This window comes from Netta rufina (genome assembly GCF_964035555.1).
Source record: "Netta rufina genome assembly, chromosome: 1".
NCBI lineage: Eukaryota > Metazoa > Chordata > Aves > Anseriformes > Anatidae > Netta > Netta rufina.
In genome coordinates, this window is record NC_140123.1 from 110272972 (window position 1) to 110292708 (window position 19737).

The window sequence follows — 19737 nt, forward strand, 5'->3', positions numbered from 1 at the left end:
CACAGCTTGGAGTACCTCCTGGACTGAGAAGGCTGCAGTGCTGCTTGGTAGCTCGGGACTGAGGAGAGGAGCGCAGCAAATGGTCCTTCAGCTTCAGAAGTGGTCCCTCGAGGCTGGCAGCTAGGAGCCTCGGCTCAATAGTATAGTCTGGGGAAAGCACTGCACACAGATCCAGTGGGTAATGTTGAAAACCCATCGGCAAAGGAAATGTTTTAAAACAGAGGAGGAAAATCTACTTGAAATCAATACTGTGACGGTCTCTAAAAGGAAACACTGTGGAAAAAAAAAAAAAAAGCATGCATTTGCCACATATAAATCTTTAATGCTATCTTGTAGTTTTAAAAAAGCCTTAAAAAAAGGCAAATAAAAAAAAAAAAAAGAGGGACTGTAATGCACCTGATAGAGCAATCATCCTCACATGGCAAAATATGATTTTCACACCTGGTAAATGAAATGACTCGGCTGCGTCCCAAGGCCAGGGTTAGGGGCTAAGGTGAGCTGTTAATGGAAGGTTAGAGCCCACATAACACATAATGGCTCTTCAGGGAGCACCTTTCAGATGCTCTTTTCATGTACGGCAGCGCGCGGCGATCAGAAGGCACTGGCGGCACACACTGAAGTCATTGTCACTGACAGTGGGTCTCGCTGTGCAGTAGCCAGCTGATAGCTTGGGTTAAGACAGCCGGCTTACACGCCAGCGCTCGGGCTCGGGGTAAGTCTGCTCTCTTGTAAGAGCAGTCCCGGATTCTTTCATCTCCCTCCTGGCATGCCTCCTGCAGCATGCCAGGGTTAACCAGCCGCTCTCGCCTCACAGGCGAGGAGCGAAGCCATTGAACTGAGACAACAAACTTCTCGGCCACGTATAGCCAGAGCCTCCGAGCCATTAAAAGAAAAGCATGCCGTGAGAATCAAGGAAAATACTGATCACAGGCCACGCTGGTAGGTACCCGATGGCGTTCAGAGCCTGCCCTGTACCAGCAGGCGGGACTGCTAGATCCGTGCTGCACAATTTGCCAGTCACTCGGGGACGAGAGAGAGCTGAAGCCGGCAGCGAGCCGGCAGCCCCAGAGGTACTGATACGAGCAACAACAAAGCCCGAGTGGAATCGGCCAGGGGAAGAGGCGAGGAGAAACGTACCAAACACTCCAGCGCCGAGCGAAACATGTGGCTTCACAACGCACTTGAAAATATCTGGCTCCATAAATTAGCCTGCAATTCCCAGCTCTTTAACCCTCGGCTCCCGCTGATTTCTGTGGATGAAGGAGATGTTCGGCACTCCCAAGATCAGAGGCCGGATCGAATGCTTTTCAAGAAGTACACAGACGCGCGTGTTCCTAGGGAAGGACGAGCTAGAGCGAAGCCTTCAAATGAGCACTAGGAGAACCTCCTGCCCACAGACAGGAAAGTGGTAACCTCCTTCACTTCCTTTGTGGCTTTAACCTAAACCACAACTCCTCCCTTTGGGTTAGGAGTCTCCTCCACTCATTCAGATGTTTGTCAGCTTGCCTCTGCCTAACGCCCAGCATCTGTCGCTGCCACATAGGAAAAAGAAGCTCTCATCTTCTTTCCTCTGTCCCACACCCCTTCTGCAGTCTCCTTCCGAAACAAGAATGGCTTCGACGCTCGGCAAAGCAAGTCTAGACCTTCAGCTCTTCAGGCACGAGCGCAAAGCTCACCAATTCCAACACCAGGGAGAGGGGGGAGAGGAGACACTGGCACGCAGGCTACACCGACATTTGGCATAGCTGGCAGCAAGGAAACTTCAAATCATTGTCCCAGACCTAAGCAGGGAGGGGAAAAATAGCTTCCCAGCCTATACCCAGAAACTATGATCAAATGAATGAAGGCAAGATTTTACTTCATCATCTTGAAACACTGTAATTCACATTTTGATACTGTTTGTAGTAATTTACTTATATAGAAGCAAATGACCACTCAGAAGGACAGAAGGGTAGGATTTTGACCTTTCAAACATCCGGGAATTTTGACCATTTCACAACTTTTTCCCCCCTCTTTTTTTCTCTCTCTCCCCCCCCCCCCAAGATGGGACACTAGACTGGAATCAACTTTTCCCGAAAATAGCAACACTTTTGGCAAATCAGCAATTTTCTAAGAAAAAATGTATCACTAGAGAAAAATCTTAACAAAACCTAGTCCTGTTATTTCCTCCCAGCACTGCGCAAGAATATGCCTCCACGGTGTAATTCAGCCTGAAGTTTCATAGCAACTCTGATTCAGACATATTGCACACGCAGATATTAGGCTATGCCTTTGACATCATGAGAGCAATGCAAAACAGCACATATACAACGCGGCCAAGCAACGCTGCTATGGAAACCCTGCCTTTTGAATTCTCGTATATGGGGTGTCTCGGTTCGTATCCCTAATATCAATTTCATGGCATTTGGTGTACTCGATTTCCTCGCCCAAGTCACCTCTCCCCTTCGGGAAGGGAGACGTCTCTGCGGGTGAAGCAGAAGGGGATGATGCCCGCATCGCGCTCCCAGCTCGGCAAGCTCCAGCCGGCCAAGGAACCGATTTGTGCCTCAGTTTCTGCAGCCGGGAGATGGAAGTCGCTGGCAAAGAGCTGCTCGCAGGTCTGCGTTTGGCTCCGACTCTAATATGCTTCGAGCTCCTTTGTGACAGCCAGAAGATGCACGCATCACCGTTCTTGCTTGTTACTTTCCGTAGGCGAGGAGCCACTGTCCTCTGCAGACCTGTGCCGCTGATCTCTCGCTAGTGAAGAGCCGACTCAGGAAGTACAGTCGCCCACTCAGGCAGCGAGGAGATAAGTAATAAAGCAGTGCACTTGCCAAGTTCTAAGGAGGTGGTTTCTTAAAAAGACACGGGAAGCTTTCATGCCTCGAAGCTGACTAATTTCAGAAAGTTCCCGTTTCGCTCTCTTGTTCTTCAACTTCTGCAAGAAGTGCGCAGATCTGCTCCTCTGAAGCTCTTCCCGCGAGGGAGGGCCAGGCTGGCTGGACTAAAAGTGCTCCTGCTGGAGAAAAGGGGGCGCCTTGCCTCTGGCCCCCTCCCCAGCGAGGTGCTCCCTGCTAGTGCCTTTCTGCTCCGGGCCGAGCACCCGAGCAGAGTGCGCGGCCTCGTCGGCACGGCGCAGCAGCCGAATAAACTCACCCGCGCGAGCCAGCGATCCCAACTGCAGATTAAGTTCCTTGCATTTGTCTGATTGTGTAATTGCCAGGCTGCACATTCAAATGAGTATTTGTTTTACTGGGTGATATACAGATAGAGCGTATGCACTGGAGGCCAAATTCACCCCTGTTGTAATATCCCCAACTCCAGCAGCAATTACTCAAAGGATTAATTTGGCCCACAGTGTTTTCTAGTATATGTGATTCATCATTTCTTCCCTATAACAAAGAATAATACGCTGCTTCAATCAGCGGTGATGTCCTGGCCTCCTTGAGGCTGCTGGACTCCCTGTTTAATCAGACATAAAACAAATCACTTGTAGAGGCAGAGGCGTATGAGCATGCTTTAATTACAATATTGTAACACCAATTAGAGATCTATCTAATCGAGGACTCAGTATTTCCTACTCGGGTATTACTCCCATGTTGGGATAATTACTGCTAATTAAGCTTGGAACTAATTAGGCCAAATGATCTCATTTATACCAACATAGATGACTTCGAGGAGTTCGCACACACACACAACATCCAAGGGTGATTTTATCATTCCTGGACTCCCCAGCACCTTGCTTTTGAGACGGACTGTCCCTCCCCAGTGGAAAGCCCTGCCGAAACACAGGTCCCAGCGCTCCGGTGACCTCAGACCCTTCCCAAGGCAGAGAAACGCTCTCTGAAGGTGTTTCAGTGTGCAGGCCCAAGTCATGTTCTGCTCTCACAGACACTGAGTATGAACAGAGCCGTGTGCCATCGTGGTCCAGTTCGTTGAAAACCTACAGACTGCTCGCCCCGGGTCCTGGCCGCCTGCGCAGCACACCTCTACTGAGTAGGGTACGGAGGCGTGCTGCAGGGCCTAGTGCAGCACTAACCTCAGAGTAACTAAACAAGACACAACAAACGCTTCTTAAACACACTCTATATGCACTGTTGCATGATTTGCATGAGTGCTGTGTACAGTTAGGAACAACATCCCAACAGCGTTCAGTAACGGCAGCTCGGCCACACCACAGCTGAGGGCGGAGGCCAGCTCTGGCTAACTGAGCTCCTCGCAGCACTGCTGCTCCCAGACTCACCATGCTCACAGCCTGCCAGCATTCAACAGAGACGGCTTTCCACTGCAGTCAGGAAAAGAAAGGACAACCACGAGGCTGTGCTTATGTTGCAGCTTCTCCTCCTCTCCCCGTGCCTCTAAATTTCTGCACTGGCTCAGCACCGAGACTCACAGGTAGAAGAGACACCAAGTCAAAGCAGATGCTATCAAGCTGGCATTTAGACCTGCCTTTGGCTGATGGAAACAGCAGCAGACAGGCAGCGGGGTGTTCCCTGCCTAGTGCTGACAAGGTTGTGAGTAAAACAAAACCTTTGTTTTTTGTCTGGGTAGTTCAGGGGACTGTAAGTTGGCTGGGACTTCAACTGTTGCTTCTCACCCAAAAGGCAGTTTGCACCAGCAGCATGATTTTCTCTTAAGTATTCGCTGATTTCACTATCAGACTGACTCAAAGAGGCAGTCTTAATAATACCGCTTACCAAAACACCATGTACCGAAACACCAGTCCCACCTCTTGAAGTGATTCAAGGCACAGAACAACCCTGCCTGTAGTAAACCCTGCTTTCTCTTTACTTTTGGCTTTCCCTTCCCAGCTCTCTTTATAACTCCTAAAGCTTCCTCCTGAACACTTCATCCTTTCAGGCTTTCTCCTGTTTCTGGCTGGGACCAGGAATCCACCACTGTTGTCAGGTCTTCTTCCAGCCTGCCCCTTTGTCCTCGCAGATCATTGTTCCCCGGTGAGTCACAGACTCCCCCTCCTTCCCCTCCAAAGGCCTCCTGAGCAATCTTCTCTTTTCCAAAGTCTGTCAGAAGGGAGCCCAGCAGGATTCCTTACCCCGGCCCCACCTGGTGACAGCACCTCCCGCAGCTGATCCTCCCGCTGTCCCAGGCATTCCCGCAGAAGTGCCACTTCTCTGTGCAGCACCATTAGCAGAAGATTAATAAGTAACACCCGGGACTAACACAACCCCTGGTGACAACGCGCTGCTACTTCTGCCATTTTCTTTAGCGAGCAACGCGACTCCTAAATCTGATCTCCCCCTCCAGTTGTTACCCAATCCCCAGCTCAGCTTCCAAACTCTCTCCTCCCTCCCCTGCCAAGCCTGTCATTCCTTGCTTCCCAGCTGCCCCGGCCCTCGCTGCTCCCTCCTCAGGCCCAAACAGGCCGGCAGGCACACCGCAAGCACTCATATATGTATGGGAGTGCACGCTGCAAAGGCAAGCGCTTCCACGCGCTGAACCACGCTTGTTTGGGTGCCTGCTGGACCCTTTGCAGGAAGGGGTGGGTTGGAGGCCTTCCAGTGGAAGCACAGGCATTGACCCCGAAGCCTGAGCACAGCAGTGCTCAGCAGAAGCACAAGTTGGGCCAGGAGGACCGCCCTGAATGACATCTTTGGCATTAAGGCGAGGAACTTGGGAGCTTGAGATCAGAAGTGCATCCCAACTGGGCACGAGACTCGAATAAATACGGCACTTTACACTGACAGAGCGCCAGAAACCTCCTAACACCCTCCCCAGACTCCACACACACAGGACTCTTCTCAGCCACCGGCGGCTTGGATGGCAGAAACCAAGCAAGCAAGCTCCCCACGTACCAGAGGAAGGAAGGGAAGGAACACCCCACGGGGAACGTTGTAAGGCATTGTTTTCAGAGAAAATCCGTACTCTCATTTAGCGTCCTACCACGTGCAGAGGTCCTGTTGGTGGCCAGCCCCACGTGGCTCTATATGGCTCACCCTGTGCCTGCAAAGAGCAGGCAGAAAGTACAAGGAAACTGAGACAGGTCAGAAGAAGTAAACTCTTGCTTTCCCCGAGGAAAAAACATCCAGGGTCCAGCAGCAGGATGGCAGGAGAGAGGGGACACTGGCCCTGTCCCCTGCCATCCCAAATATCTGGTTGGTACTGGCAGCATCTCCAAAAGGAAAGCAAAGGGGCTGCTGCTTACCGAAGCACACAGTTGCTGCTTTGTGTCCTCAGCCCTCGCAGGAGCCCTGGCTCAGGCTCTCGCAGCACCGGGCAGGAACACATCCCTGAGCCCAGGGTTTCGAAACAAGACGTACGTGTTATTGTTCTCAGCTATCTGAGTGCGGTAAAGGCCAGAACACTTATCTTCTGGGGTTGGTTCCCGCTCCCACTCATGTGATTCAAACCCAACTGAATGATTTTTTTCCCGTTTCTCAGACAGAAAAACTCCCGTGGGAACGAAGTTTGATATGGGGCATTTTCTAACGAGGAGCAGCGGGCAGCGAGGATCCACCGCAATGGGACAAGGAGAGGCCTGGGGGCATTCCTGGGTTCCCCTCCCCAGTCCTGCAGGACACAAGGGAACAGGCACCAGGATGGGTGTGGAGGCCACGGCTTTCTCCCCAAAGTTTAACCAAAGCTGATGGCAAGGACTGGGGTGGGCAGGTCACCTACACGGCACTCCGGGGGCTGCATTTGGGGCGACAAGACTCAAGGACACGGCTGCACGTTCCCTGCCCTGAACAGGGGCTGCTCCATCACCTCCAGGATTAATTCATGCCAGACATGGGAAGACACGCTTTTTCTCTTTGCAGCAAACGACTTCATTAACCTTTCAGGAGCTTGCCAGTAGTGCAAGTAGGTAGAAGCAATGGGGAAAATCACAGTTCTGGGGGAAGGGGACTTCTGCCATGTTGCTAATGGCACGTCCTGGGGCAAGACCAAAGCCACCAGCAAGCCATGGACCCTCACCCGGTAACACTCTGCCCTCCAGCCCTGCCATCTCAGTGCCACTTCTCCCCCAGCTCCGCGTTGTGGCACGACCAGGGAGACAAGGAAGCCAGACGGGACGACAAACGAGGCAGAGGAACACTGATGGAGAGAGTCTGGGGAGAGACCCAGCCCAGCGCCAGAGCAGGAGGGAAGGAGCAGGTAAAACTGGTGAAGCAGGTACAGAGAAGGGGAGAAACGGCTGTGGGAAAAGTGGAAAAAGGCGTGCGGCACCTTGCACGGAGCATGAGGGATACGAGGTCAGCCCGCTGCGGAGACAGAAGGGGGAAATCAGGAACTGTTTGGATAGGAGAGCTCAAGCTCGTGACTTTTACGAGCCTAGGACTGAGTCATGCCTGGCAGGGGCAAGCGTGGTGTTACCCAGAAACGGAGCTCAGCTCCACAGGAGGCCAGAAAGTCACCGTGCCCCGTCCTGCAGGACGCAGGCTGGACTTGGATCTACTTGGCCATCTGCGTGACCTCTTCGTGCTTCGCCGCCAGGAGCGCCCGATGAGCCCGCATCTGGCCAGCGCTCCCACCGGCCACCCGCACCACCTCAGCCTGCCCTGGGAAAGGGCTCCCCCAGGCTGTGCAGCCCCACTGTGGGAGGAAACACGTCCTGGGGAGGGAAAGAGGACTCAGAAGGGACACCCAAAGAGCGGCTCTCCTCCCTGCTACGCACAGGTCTCCCAGGAACAGGGCACAGATGTCCTGACCCACCTTGCTGGCTCAACGCAGCTCTCCAACAAGAAGCAGAGACCTCCCCAGACCTCTGGAGAGAAAGAAATCAAGCGTGCTGGCACCAAGGCGCCAACCCCACACCATCGCTCAGACCGAGAGCCGACACAGCCCAACCCAACACCGGTGAGGGACAGGCAGAGGGAGCCTCACCTCGCTTGGTCAGAGGGCAGGCACCACCTGTGTGCCTGCACCCACAGCACAGGGCTGCTGGGCTGACCCCACACGCTGCCCTTCTCCCTTGGCCCACAGGCACAGCCAGCGGCTCCCATGCGGCCAGGCTGCAGGAACAGGCATCAGAGGAAGACAAAAAAGGGGTCCAAGGTGGAGAGAGACGGGAGGGAAGGATCCAGGGGAATAAACCAGGGAGAGAAGAGATGAAGAGTGTGCAGCACATGAATAATGGGGGATGGTAAGGAGATACAGGGTGAGAGAAGAAAATGACATGAACAGAAGGAAGGGAGCTGCAAATAGAAGGGGATGTGGAAACAGCAGAGAGAAACAGATTGCCAGAGCGGTGGAAGTAGAGGAGACCTAAAGGGACGGAATATAATAAGAACTCTTAAAATGAGAGGAAAATGGGAGAGAGAAAAGAGGGACATGAAGGGGAAGAGGAAGACTTAATGGTCTCCCTGAGAAGGAAGGAGAAAACCCTGCACTTTTTTCTCCCTAGCTCTCAGAAGGCCTTGTGAAGGAGACTTGCCACCCTCATTTTAAGAGTGGAGGGGCTAAGGTACTGATACTGAGGGATGCAGTGAATGAATGAGATGGCAGGAAAGAGCTTAGCTCCCTACTTAGAGCCTCCCGTCAAAGACACAGGTGAAGAATAGTCCTGACTTTCTCCCCCTGAGCACACCAGAGAGCACTGCCCAAAGACAGCAGGAGGAGGACCTGCAGGGAGAATGAGAGAGAAACCAAAGTAACATAGCTCAAAGACTCGCACCTGCTGCTCCTTTTCACCAACACCCCATCTCTGGAGACCCTGATTTAGAAGCATTCAGAGGGAATTAACCTAGGATGCAGCAAAACAAGCAACAGCTGACTGCCTACATGGAGAATCACCTGTGGGGAGAAGACACCATGGTGTGGGTCCAGGTACCTGCCTACCCCAGCAGCTTACAGCCCGCTGCCCCGAGGGAAGCGGAGAGGAGCGGTGTGTGGCAGGGGTTCTGCTCCCGCAGTGCTCGCTGACACCTTCCATTTGCAGAGCCTTTTTTTTTTTTTAGATGTCTAATATTTATCCAGCTTAATTTGCACCGCCTTTATGTTTCAGCTGCTGCTGCAGAAAACAGGCTTTTTGTGCACGCAAATAAACATCAAACCCCTACAGCCACGCACGCCTGAGCCAAATATAGTTTGCAAGAACCCTGAATAAACCAGATACCTGGTGCCTGTTTGCACTCCCGTACGCACACGGGCAAACAGAGCTTCCCAGTCGCTCGCTGCACACGCACACGAGCCCGCAGGATCCGGTACTCTCCTAACCTCAGCGGGCGCTCCTGCCTGGCTTGCCAGCACGGGAGCTGTCTGGATTCCCTCCTCGATGAGTGACGAAGGTCTCTCAGCTATAAACTGATGTTAATGGCAGGTTGTGTACCTTGTTTGTTTATTGCCGAGGAGGAATGTTTGTCGTGGCTGTCAAGAGTATAAAAATATTTCCATGACTTCAGACAGCTTGGCATTTTACATGCAGCTGAGAGAGTGGGTGAATGTACAGATGAAAAATTGAAGAAACATTATTAAGGGAGCACAGAGAATATCTCCTAGCACCACCGAACCGGCTTAGAGAGGCCAGCAAGGTCAGAGAGATTTCTGAATAAAACGCACTTTTTTCCCCCCAGGGTCTCCGAAGAGCTGGCAATAATTAAGCCTTACAACACCTTTCTGGAGTAGATAAGTCAGCCGAGGCCAGCTGAGGTTAAAGGACTCGCCCGTGATCACACATAGCAAATCCGTGGCAGAGAGGAAGAAGACAACCCGGTAGGCGTCGCTCCTCTGGCCCGAGCCCCAAGCACCTGGCTGACATCCAGGCCCGGGGACTGGGGCTGTGCGGGTCCTGCGGGACGTGTGGCCACGGGACAAAGAGCTGCACGGCGGCAGGCACCCACTGCAACTCCGAAGAGGTCCTGGTGACAACAAGCGGCAGAAGGCTGGGAAGCAGCGCCTAGTTACGGGCTGCGGTGCCAACTCTATTAAATATACATCGGTAGATTCAATTACAACGAGCATCATGCACAATGGAAATGACTGCAGTCAAGGACCCAGGGTGGCAAGAAATAACCCCGAAATATAAGCACGTTTTTTGGCAGGAAGGAATCCCCGCTTCCCAGCCCCGTAGAAAAGGTGCAGCCTCCTGTTTTGGGAGGCCAAAACAGCAAACAGACAGTGACACCCAAGCTCCAGGGCTGGCAAGAAGTGCGGGTGACTCGGGTTTAGCAGGCTCCATTCGGCTGCCAGGGATCTGTATCACCTCTGCCGAGCAGCCCTTTGTTACCAGTGTCACCAGAGAAGCCCCAGAGCCAAGGGGCAGAGCAAGTGAGCTACTGCCGCACGTCCCCACTGGCCACCAGCACCTTGTTGCTGTCAATATTTGGCCCCGCAGCCATCCGTGCTGGAGCACACGTCTCTCTTAGCCAGCCCTGAGAGCCCTGGGCTTGGCAGAAGGCGAGGCCAGCTCCTGGCGTCGTTAACCGACTGGGTGGTTAAATACACCGGGGCTGCAGCGGGAAGGGGAGGTCACCGCTTGGCTCTTCTTCTTCACCCGCTTCCAAGCATTTCCGCAGGATTTCAGAGTTATGAAATTATCATTGTCACCCCCCAGAGCTTCGCCCTCTCCTTACCATGCGTACTACCCAGACCACTAGTAATGATTTAATTTCCTCCTCCTTCTTGGAGCAAAAATAGCAAGGATAATCACTCAACACTCCGTACACGCAGCTGCCGCCTAAAACACGCAGGTGAAGGCAGCTAAACGGAAAGGCGAGCACAATCTTGGGCCATTTTTTGTACCTGGAGAACGAGAGCAGCCGTATTTTGCATGCAAGATTACAGGTCTGTCTGTAGTTGCATTTTCACATTCCATTACTGCAATTGCACACGGCCAGTTACGTGCCTTAGCAGCAGCTTACAAAAGCAATTGCTGCTAAACATACAAAATCCAGCTCGCAGATGCAGGCTAAAAAACTGGTCCTTATTTTTCTGCTGTAGGAGAAGATGTGCCTTCGCTAACTGCCTGCCCCTTGTGCAAGCAGCACACCGCTGTGTTTCCTTGCACTTGCACCACATTGCCAGTCAAGCCTTTTAATAACCTAAAATATACACAGCCTTTTGCAATGAGAAGCGTCCCAAAAATGCAAAAAAGCCCCGGGTTTTGCATAAAAAAATTAATCTCCCGGCAAGCAACTGTAACCAGCTCTCCAGTTAGAATGTACTATCTGTTCGAGGCTCCAGAGAAACACAGCGCTCACAGTTCAAGACAGTAAGAGAAGAATACTTTTTTTCATTGAAACTATAGGGGAAGTTTTACCTAGATAGACTGCAATTTCCTGAGCTCGAACCTGGCAAAGCGCCCAGGGCTACGACCACCCCCATCCGCTTCGTTTGCAAAAATTACCATGCGGCCCTCAGCAGGCAAAAGCTGCTTTCAGAGGTTTGTTTTTTACGTTTCGCCTGAAAGATGCCGGGGCAAACTCGGTTGTAAGCGAGCCTGGGCACTGCAGAATTTATTCCAAGAACTAAACTGATGCGCAATGTCCTAAGCATACTATCCCCAAATACCCTACCGAGGAATGGTTCAGGACTGAGTCAGAGGGAAGCGGACTGAATCACAAACAGCAATTCCTGCAAACTGCTCTCCCCCCCGCCCCCAAGTTTGCAATCCAAGCAGTGACCAGGTTGTGGTTAGCTTGGGAAATCTGATGAGATCACAGTCTGGGGAGATAGAGCCTCAGACACTCCAGTTTTTGTTACTCGGCTCCTTGTTTTGTGCGGAGACATGGACAGCAGTTGTTCCACCAGGTCCCCCATATGTTTATAATATTGTTGTTATGGGAATACATGTACAGTCCATGTCACTGGCAAGTTGTGCTGTTTTGTGCTGGAAGGACAGAGCGGAATTCATTGTCCAACAGAGCACCGAGCCTAGGCAGAGCTCGAGCAGAATTTATCGTAGCATGAGTCACGGTCGGTGCAAAAATGCGTGCTTTGTTCCTGCGATGCTCTGCGACCCCGCCACGCTGTCCGCAAAGGAGCGCACGGCCCCGCACCAGCGCAGGCCAGCAGCCGGGCACGCCGCACCACGGGAGGCAGGTGAGGGCGGCTCCCATTTTACAGCCTGCAGCCGTGATCCCATTGCCCAGGTTCTACGGCTGCCCATCAAGTCAATGTCAAGACCTCAAGTCCTGCAAGACCTCCACGTATGAGATCGTTCCTTCTCCAACAGGACAAGCAAAGGATAAAGCAGGGACAACAGTGACTCCAATACCACCATACACAAGTCTACACCACGGTGCAAAAGCATTCGTTCTCCCAAGGGTCCCCAAATGGTGTTGAGGACAATGGGCTTGCTTCCAGGACATGGGAATAATGTGTGTGGTTACATGTGTGAGGCTGTCACCAAAAATACCATGCCCAAGATGCCTACACCCTTAGGTGCCAGGCAGGGAGTGTTTGTGCTGCTCATACCTTCAGTGGGTAGGAGCAGCATCCGAGGCTTGAGCGGCTCCACCATGCTGGAGCGGCACCGAAGAACCAATGAGGAAAAATCCTCACGCCTGACAGCCAGGCAGAGCGCAAAAGCCAGGCTGAAGGAGTGAAATATGTTTTGTTTACTGCCAACCCCACCGAGTCCTGAGCTACCACTGAAGATCTCAGAGGTGAGTGCAGCTGACTGGAGCAACGCGCGACCAGTTTGTAGGAAAACAAATTTACCCTTTTAGCCTCCTTTTAGCCATCAGCAGGCAGCACAAGAAATGGCCAGCTCCCCTCCCCGCCCCCCCGGCCCTGACACGTTGCCATTTTCTGGCCCCGTCTCCATGCAGCCAGGCACATCCCATGCTGTAGTTGAGGAGCGGCGTGCGTGGTTTAATTGTGTGGGCGCTCTCCGGGGAAGGGCGGCATGGGATGGAGCCGACTGTCCACAAAGGAGCCGAGGCAGGAGGCCAAGGCTCGTTACTGGCCTCGAGTCATCCTCGCTGCTCGGCGCGGCTAGGATTTTAAAGTGCATCGCTGATCGGATCAGCAGCTTGTCCTAGAAGGAGAAAAGTGACATAAAATATGCACAAGCCTTCCTTCTGTCCTGACAGCAGGTTGAGTTTTCAGATGATGTGGAAACAGCAGCCTGCTCTCCTCCCCCCAACATGGTCTCCTCGCGTGCCTTCGCTGCAGTGCTGCTGCTCGCTGCTGGCTCCAGGGGCTCTGCTCCCACTCCGGCATCCCTGCCGAGGCTCAGCCTCTGCCCGGGGGCTCCTCACCGCTGTTTTCGTGCCCGCTCAGCCCTTGGCCTCTCCTCTCAGCATGCCAAGCAGGGGCTCATTAGTGGTTTCCCTTGTTAAGCTTTTGTGGCTCCAGCTTGTCCAGCACAAAGCAGGAGCAGAAAGGGCATCAAATCAGTATCCGAGGGGCAAAACTTCTCCGCACCACCAGCCCAGCTGGACTTCAGGCAGGCGATCCTGGCGAGGGAAGGTGGAGTGTGCAAGTGTGCGATCCATCCACATGCACGGGAGCAGCGTGCCAGCCCCGTCTGCAACGCGCAGGCACTGCCTTTCTTCTCTCCTCTTCTTCAGGAGTTGCACCTTGGAGCACGTTTGACCCGAGATCAGCTCTCCGCATGTAAATGTGCATAAAATTTTTATGGCATTGTTTGCGTGCATGATGTCTTCCGCTCTGTCACAGGAATGCCGTCATGAACAGAAAGGCTGAAGCGTTGCACGTACTGGTTTCAAGTCTCGCCTGCCCTGCACCTCGCATCACAATTCATGCAAAGTTGGCTGCAAAGTACTACCGGTGCCATGCTGACAGAATAAGCTCTTATGTAAACTGAGGAAAACAAGAGAACTGGGCTGCGTCCACACAGGAACCATGCTTACAACGTGTGCACCTTGCCCCTCGGGAGGAAGAACGTGCCACACGCACAGGTGCGTTTGCACAGATTTGCTGCTTCCATGCACGCAGAGGTGCATGGCAGCAGTCATCAAGAGGCTTGATTTCAGCCCTACACCTATATTCACAAAGGCTGGGGAAAAGTCGCATGTTTTGTCCTTGCTGTTGCTGCATTCCAACAAAATTGACAGCAATTCACAAAGTCATTTCAACAGAAGATGCCCCACCAGACAAACCACCTACCAAAAAGGCAAGCCACACGCTCTCCTCACCCCTCAGCTGCGATACTGGCCCTACGTGCTATCAGCCCTCATGCTGGCTATACAAACCTCTCCTTTCCCCTGCCCCAAACTCCATTGTCAGGACACCAGACCTCCGCTTTCTTCCATGCCCAAAGTCCCTCTACACCACATCCAACTCGTCTATACTCAATTTTTGCTCGTGTCCTGACTGCGTTCAAAATTCCCCCTCTTTTCAGAGCCCTGTGAGAAGCCTGTCCAAGATCTTCTTCAGACCTCCTTCCTCCCTGCTCCCCCACCTGTCTACGTCCTCCCTCCATTGGTTTTCCACCTGGCATCGAAACTGCAGGAGCCGGAGCTGCCTCCTCCACAGGTCCGGCTGCCTGGCACAGGCATTTTTTATCCCCACCTCAGTGCCTGACAAGTCTCGTTTCAACCACGAGCTGAGACTTCTCCCCCTCCTGTGACTGAAAACCTCCGAGCCTTCCTCCCTGCTTCTCGCACGCCTCCATCACTGGACTCTCCGCCTGCAAAGCGCGCGGGATGAAGGCATTACGGCAAACGTTCCACCCAGCAATGGTTCGCTGCTTTGATTCTCCTGCTGCTTATTTATTTATTTTGGGGAGGGAGGTAACAAGTCTGAGAGAAGCCGGCTGAGATTTCTGCCGTATACATTTTTTTTTTTCACAGCAGCAAGATCCTCCATCTTCCTTGCCGGATTGAATAGGGTCTCAGGACAATTTAGACTCCCTCCCCCATCTCCCGTTCCTGCTCATGTTCCTCAGCACACGATGCTCTCCTCCCAGCCCTGCCTGGGAGAGAACAAACCCTGCTCTCCCCCCCTCCAGCCCCTGCCTCGCTCGGGCTGTGTCAGGACGCTGGGATGATGAAGGCTGGTGCGGCTCGGATGCTCGTAGGCTCTGTTTTTTCGCAAAACAACTCGAATCAATGAAACCCGAACGGCGGCAGATGACGAACTTAAAAGACCTCATGAGGAGGCACCTAACGTACTGAATGGCTTTCCAGGGAAAAAACAATGTGTATATATATATTTAAGCCTCCACAGATTTTTTAACGAAATCTGGTGCAGGGCTGGGCACGAGGAGGGGGGTTTCTCTGCTTTTATCCCCCTCTGCCTGTATTTTTTGAGCTCCCTCACGCCGCCACCTCAGCCACAAGCCCTCCGGCGAGCGGAGCGGCGGCTGCACATTGTTACTCTCCCGCCCAGCCAGGTATCCACCGGCTGCTCCACGCCAGCAGCGAGCAGCCTCCGCCTTCCCGAGCACACGGCGTCAAAAAAAAAAAAAAAAAAAAAAAAGCAACAAATAAAAATAAAAAATAACAATACAAACAAAAAGGGGAAGCGCAACCCAGCCGCGGGAGCCCCCCTCCCGGCGAGCAGCCCCGGGGGTGCCGCCGCCCCGTCAGCGGCGGGCAGGGGGGCGGCCAACAGGTGGGACGCGGGGGAAACTGAGGCAGGGCGCCCGCCGGAAAACTTTGCGCCCCCCGCCGCGCCGCGCCGAGCCGAGCAGAGCCGAGCAGAGGAGGAGAGCCGAGGAGAGCCGAGGAGAGCCGAGCCGGGCCGTCCCCACAGCGGGGGCCGTTGGCGCGGCCGTTGCGGCCGTTGCTTACCTGCCTCAGGCGGCGGGCGCGCGGCGCGGCATGGCGGGCGGGCGGCAGCGGCAGCGGGAGGCGGCCCGGGCGGCGCTGGCCGCGGGCGCTGTGTCGGCGCGGAGGCAACTTACGGGGCCGGCCGGCGGGGCCTATTGTCTGCGCGGGGCGGCGGGGCGGCGGGGCGGCCTCCCCCCGCGGGCGCCGCGGCGCTTGGTACGGCCCAGGCATTCATGCCAAGCGGCTGTGGCGCACGGCGCCTCGCCTCCCGCCACTGCTGGCGAGCCGCAAGGCGGGCGGGCGGCCCCGGCCCCCTCCCCTGCCCTCCCCCGCCCCGCCCCGGCCCCGCCCCGGCCCCGCGGCCCCCGGCACGAGGCCGAGGGGGCTCCCCGGGCCCCGGCCCCGCGGGGAGGCGTTGAGCGCCCCGCGCTCGAGCCCCTCGCTCCGCCGCCGCCCCGCGCAGCCAAAATGGCCCCGCGCAGCCCAGGCTGCGGCTGCGACCCTGGGGGGCTTCGTCCCCGCCACGAGGGATCCCCCGCCCGGCCGCCACGCGGTCCGTGAGGGGCCCCAGGGCCCGTCCCGGCGGTGCCAGGAGGGTGTCCGCGAGCCCCCGCGGAGCCCTGAGGAGCGCTGTGCGAGCTGCAGCTGGTCTCGGTTCGTGGAAATCATCACAGTCCTTGCCACTCGGGTAGCGGTTCTGGCCAGTGATCGCCCAGACACCCCGCTAACCCAGGCGGGTGGTTTTATCTAAATTTCATGAGCACCAGAACAGATTGAGGCAGATGAGGTGACCTGCCCAAGGTCGTCTCCCGAAGCTGCAGCAGAAGGGAGAACGCAGATTCCTGAGCCCAAGGGCTCAACAGAGAAGCCACCTCCCAAAAACGGAGCTCCCACAGTCCCCCAAAACTCAGAAAGTTCATAGGAGCCCACGTGTCACTGCGAGGAGAATTTTAAGCAGGTCTAATTTGCAGTTTGGAGACTGGGACAGACACCACTGAGGTGCCTCCCAGGAAAGAGACACAGAGGCCAAGCTGGGGAGAAGGACCGCAACCCAGAAGGCCTGGAGACACAGAAGGAGAAGCACAACCAGGCTGGAAAATCCAAGCCAATCCTACAAAGGACCCAGCTGGAAGCGCAGGGCAGTGCCAAGGAGTCTGGGTGAAAGGACTCGAGGTGACATGGAAAACACAAAGAGGTGGAAGAACATAAGCCCTAGAATTTGAATGGCAGGAAAACAAAATCACAGCGTTTGCGGTCTGGGAGGTGGCGGAGCATGGTTTCACCAAAGCCTTGGGCACAGGCACTGGTCAGACCCTCTGAGTGGCTGCAGGAAGCAGCGAGGGCAGGCCCAGAGGTACCCGCTGCCCAAGCACTCTCTTCAACGCTGGCGAACGCTGGGAGCATGGCACTGCAGGTCCTCGGAAGAGGATGAGCACCCCGCTTGCCCTGCCGAAAGCAAAGCCAGATTACATGCAGAGTGGTCATCACACCCAGCACCACCTCCCACAGCCTCTGCAAGGGGATGCACAGCAGCAGACGTGCCTAACACTGTGCACAGGGGCACCGAGCCTCCGTACACCAAAGCCGCTCTGGAGTCCTGGATTTATGTCTGACAGAAGCCGAAGCCTAGAATTTGTCTCTTAAGAAGAGACCTCAGTAAGCTCATTTTGGCACTCGTCAGGGTGCCCTAAAGGCCAGGATCAGTCCAAGCTCCCCCTGAAAAGCTCAGGATTTCGGAGTCTTTTGATAGTCTTTCAAGGAAGAACAAAACCTCTCCGGGCTGACACAGGTTGAAGCCTGATCGTTTCCAGTACCCACATTCTGCTAAAGGTGAAAAACAACCCACGGCTAAACTCACCTTGTCTGGGAAAGGCTGTGCCTAACAAACAGCCTCTCTCCACTGCTCCAAGCCTCAGCTTTCCAGGTTGCCTTTGTACCCCGATGAAGATGACAGTCTCCTCTCCCTGTCCCTGGACTTCCTAGTGCCTAACCAGCTCTGGGTGAGGCCATGTCTTCTTCCAACTGATGAGAGCTGCTGCACTCGGCAGGGCGGATTTTCCCTCTTCCTTCATTTCCATAACGTTTCTCTTCTGTTTACTTTCCCATTGCTCTCCTCATGGCCCCAATTCAGGACAGCATGTAAGCACACGTTTAATCTCATTGATCTCATGGTACGAAGGAAAACACGGGTCCCTCTGCCCAGCACCTCTCTCCAAATTTTACATTAAAGAGGCATCAGGTAAAATTCAGAAGTGGTCACTTGAGAGTGGACTGCAACATGGGCTTCCCCCTCTCCTCGGGTGAAATCCAGAACAGCCAGGCTGGTGATTCCTGCAGATGCTTCCTCTCCGGTGCATATGTGTGCCCAGGGAAGCCACAACTCTTTTAAGAAAAGCACAACGCCCCTGGCAGAAGAGGTGAGCATGCCCTCTCTCCTGAAACAGCCGCAGCTCGGGAGCTGGAGCGCTTCCATGGGAGATGCAGACAGGAAATCCCTGGGGCAGAGGAGGCAGCGCAGGCTGGGTCTTCTGTATCCTCCACAAGTGCTTTAACCCCTCTGGATGCTGCAGCTTAAAAGGCAGCATCAGCCTCCCTGGGGTTCTGCACAGCGCCCATCCTGCAGGCACGCTCCTGCAGGCAAAGCAGCATTTTGTTTCTGGATCCTCCTCCTCCTGCTGCTGTCATGCTGAGCCCTGTCAAGCAGGAGGCTTTCCCAGACAGGTGCAGAGCAGAGCTGCTGAAGCCAGGGGCCTCGCTGTCAAGGCTGATGGGCGTCCCCAGGACTAGGCATCAGCTGAGCAAGGGCTCACAGCGTCACAGGTTGCACTCAGGTGTCTAAAACTTGCCCGAGTCCTGCTTTAGGAGACTAAGAGCTTTATTTGACTCATCTCTGGGGCTCATTTCCATGTCTGCCAAGTAGGAATTGCTCCTTTCCTGCACTCCCATTAATTCAAATTATGTGATGTTTGGGATTTGGGAGGGGGCAGGGAGAAACCACACCTTTTCGCTGTGTGCCTGTACACTGTCCTTTGTGACAGGACCCCAACTCCAGTTCAAGAGATCAGGTGGCTCCTGTAAAACAAGTAGGGGAGGCTCGCTTCCATACGTATGACTGAATATTCCTAAGTTTCTTTTGTCCACTGAAGCATTCAGCTGTCACCTCCTCTACAAATGTAACAAGAATGTGTAAAAACCCACAACCTTGTCCTTGTCCCGTTTCCAGTCAGGAATACACAACCTGCACTGTTTAGACCTTCTGTGCGTGCCAGGCAGACCAGACACCTCTAAAACACACTGGGCACGCTGTGCACAAGCAGATCATCTGCACAGCAGGTCTGACAATTTCTGGACTCATTAGATACAGCGCATGCATGCTGTACAGGTCACCTCCCCAGCGTGCTGTCGACCTATCCTGAATTTCTGGATGTTCAGCAGCCCGGCTATCTGAAAGGCCTGGTGGGCATGTGGAAACTCTGGATAAATGCATGTGGTGGTCAGATTTCGTCCCCAGAAGACTTCCAGGTGGAGAAAGATGAGATGTCCCGGGGAATAGGCACACATGGCAGCTCACAATGGGTGGTTCCTCCGTACCTGTGCAGCAACTGTTCACATCTCTTCCGATCTATGCTGCTTTTCTTTGCTTCATGCTGTTCTTCCCAGTCCAGAAAGCCGGGAGGTTTGAGTAAAATATGCTCCTCCAAACTGGCGTGGCTCTGTCTGCCCGTACATGCACATCTCTCCTCCTAACGCTGGTTGTGATCACTGTCCGTCCCTCCATCCCTCATGGTGGATGTTTTGCAATGCTGTGCCCCGTCCCATTTTGCACCACTTTTGGTCTCTTTTGCTCACCCCCGTTAGCTTTACCCACTGTCAGCGCAACTTAATTCCATTGCCATGGCTGCTTCGTTCCCGGTCAGACCTCAGATAAAATATTCTTAAGAAAATCTCAGAAATCCCATTATTGCCAATTTTCAAGCCATCTGTTCCTTTTCTTAAAGTCCCTGATGTTGGATTCATGGGCTTACGCAAGAATCTCAGCTTTCACTAAAAAAGGAAAAGTAACTTTTCTTGCTCCTGAAAGACTCCAACACTGGAATACCAGAGGAGGGCTCTGAAGTGA

At 54.0% G+C, this 19737-nt stretch overlaps 1 protein-coding gene across 3 annotated transcripts in view; it reads right to left on the reverse strand.

The window, feature by feature from the left end:
- BCL9 (BCL9 transcription coactivator) overlaps positions 1 to 15801 on the reverse strand; it is a 51903-nt gene extending 36102 nt beyond the window's left edge. For all 3 annotated transcript variants that reach the window (XM_084292641.1, XM_084292642.1, XM_084292639.1), the window contains exon 1: positions 15639 to 15801. The gene's annotated coding sequence lies outside the window, so the exon portion shown is untranslated. The remainder of the gene's footprint in view (positions 1 to 15638) is intronic.
- Positions 15802 to 19737: the final 3936 nt, after the last annotated feature.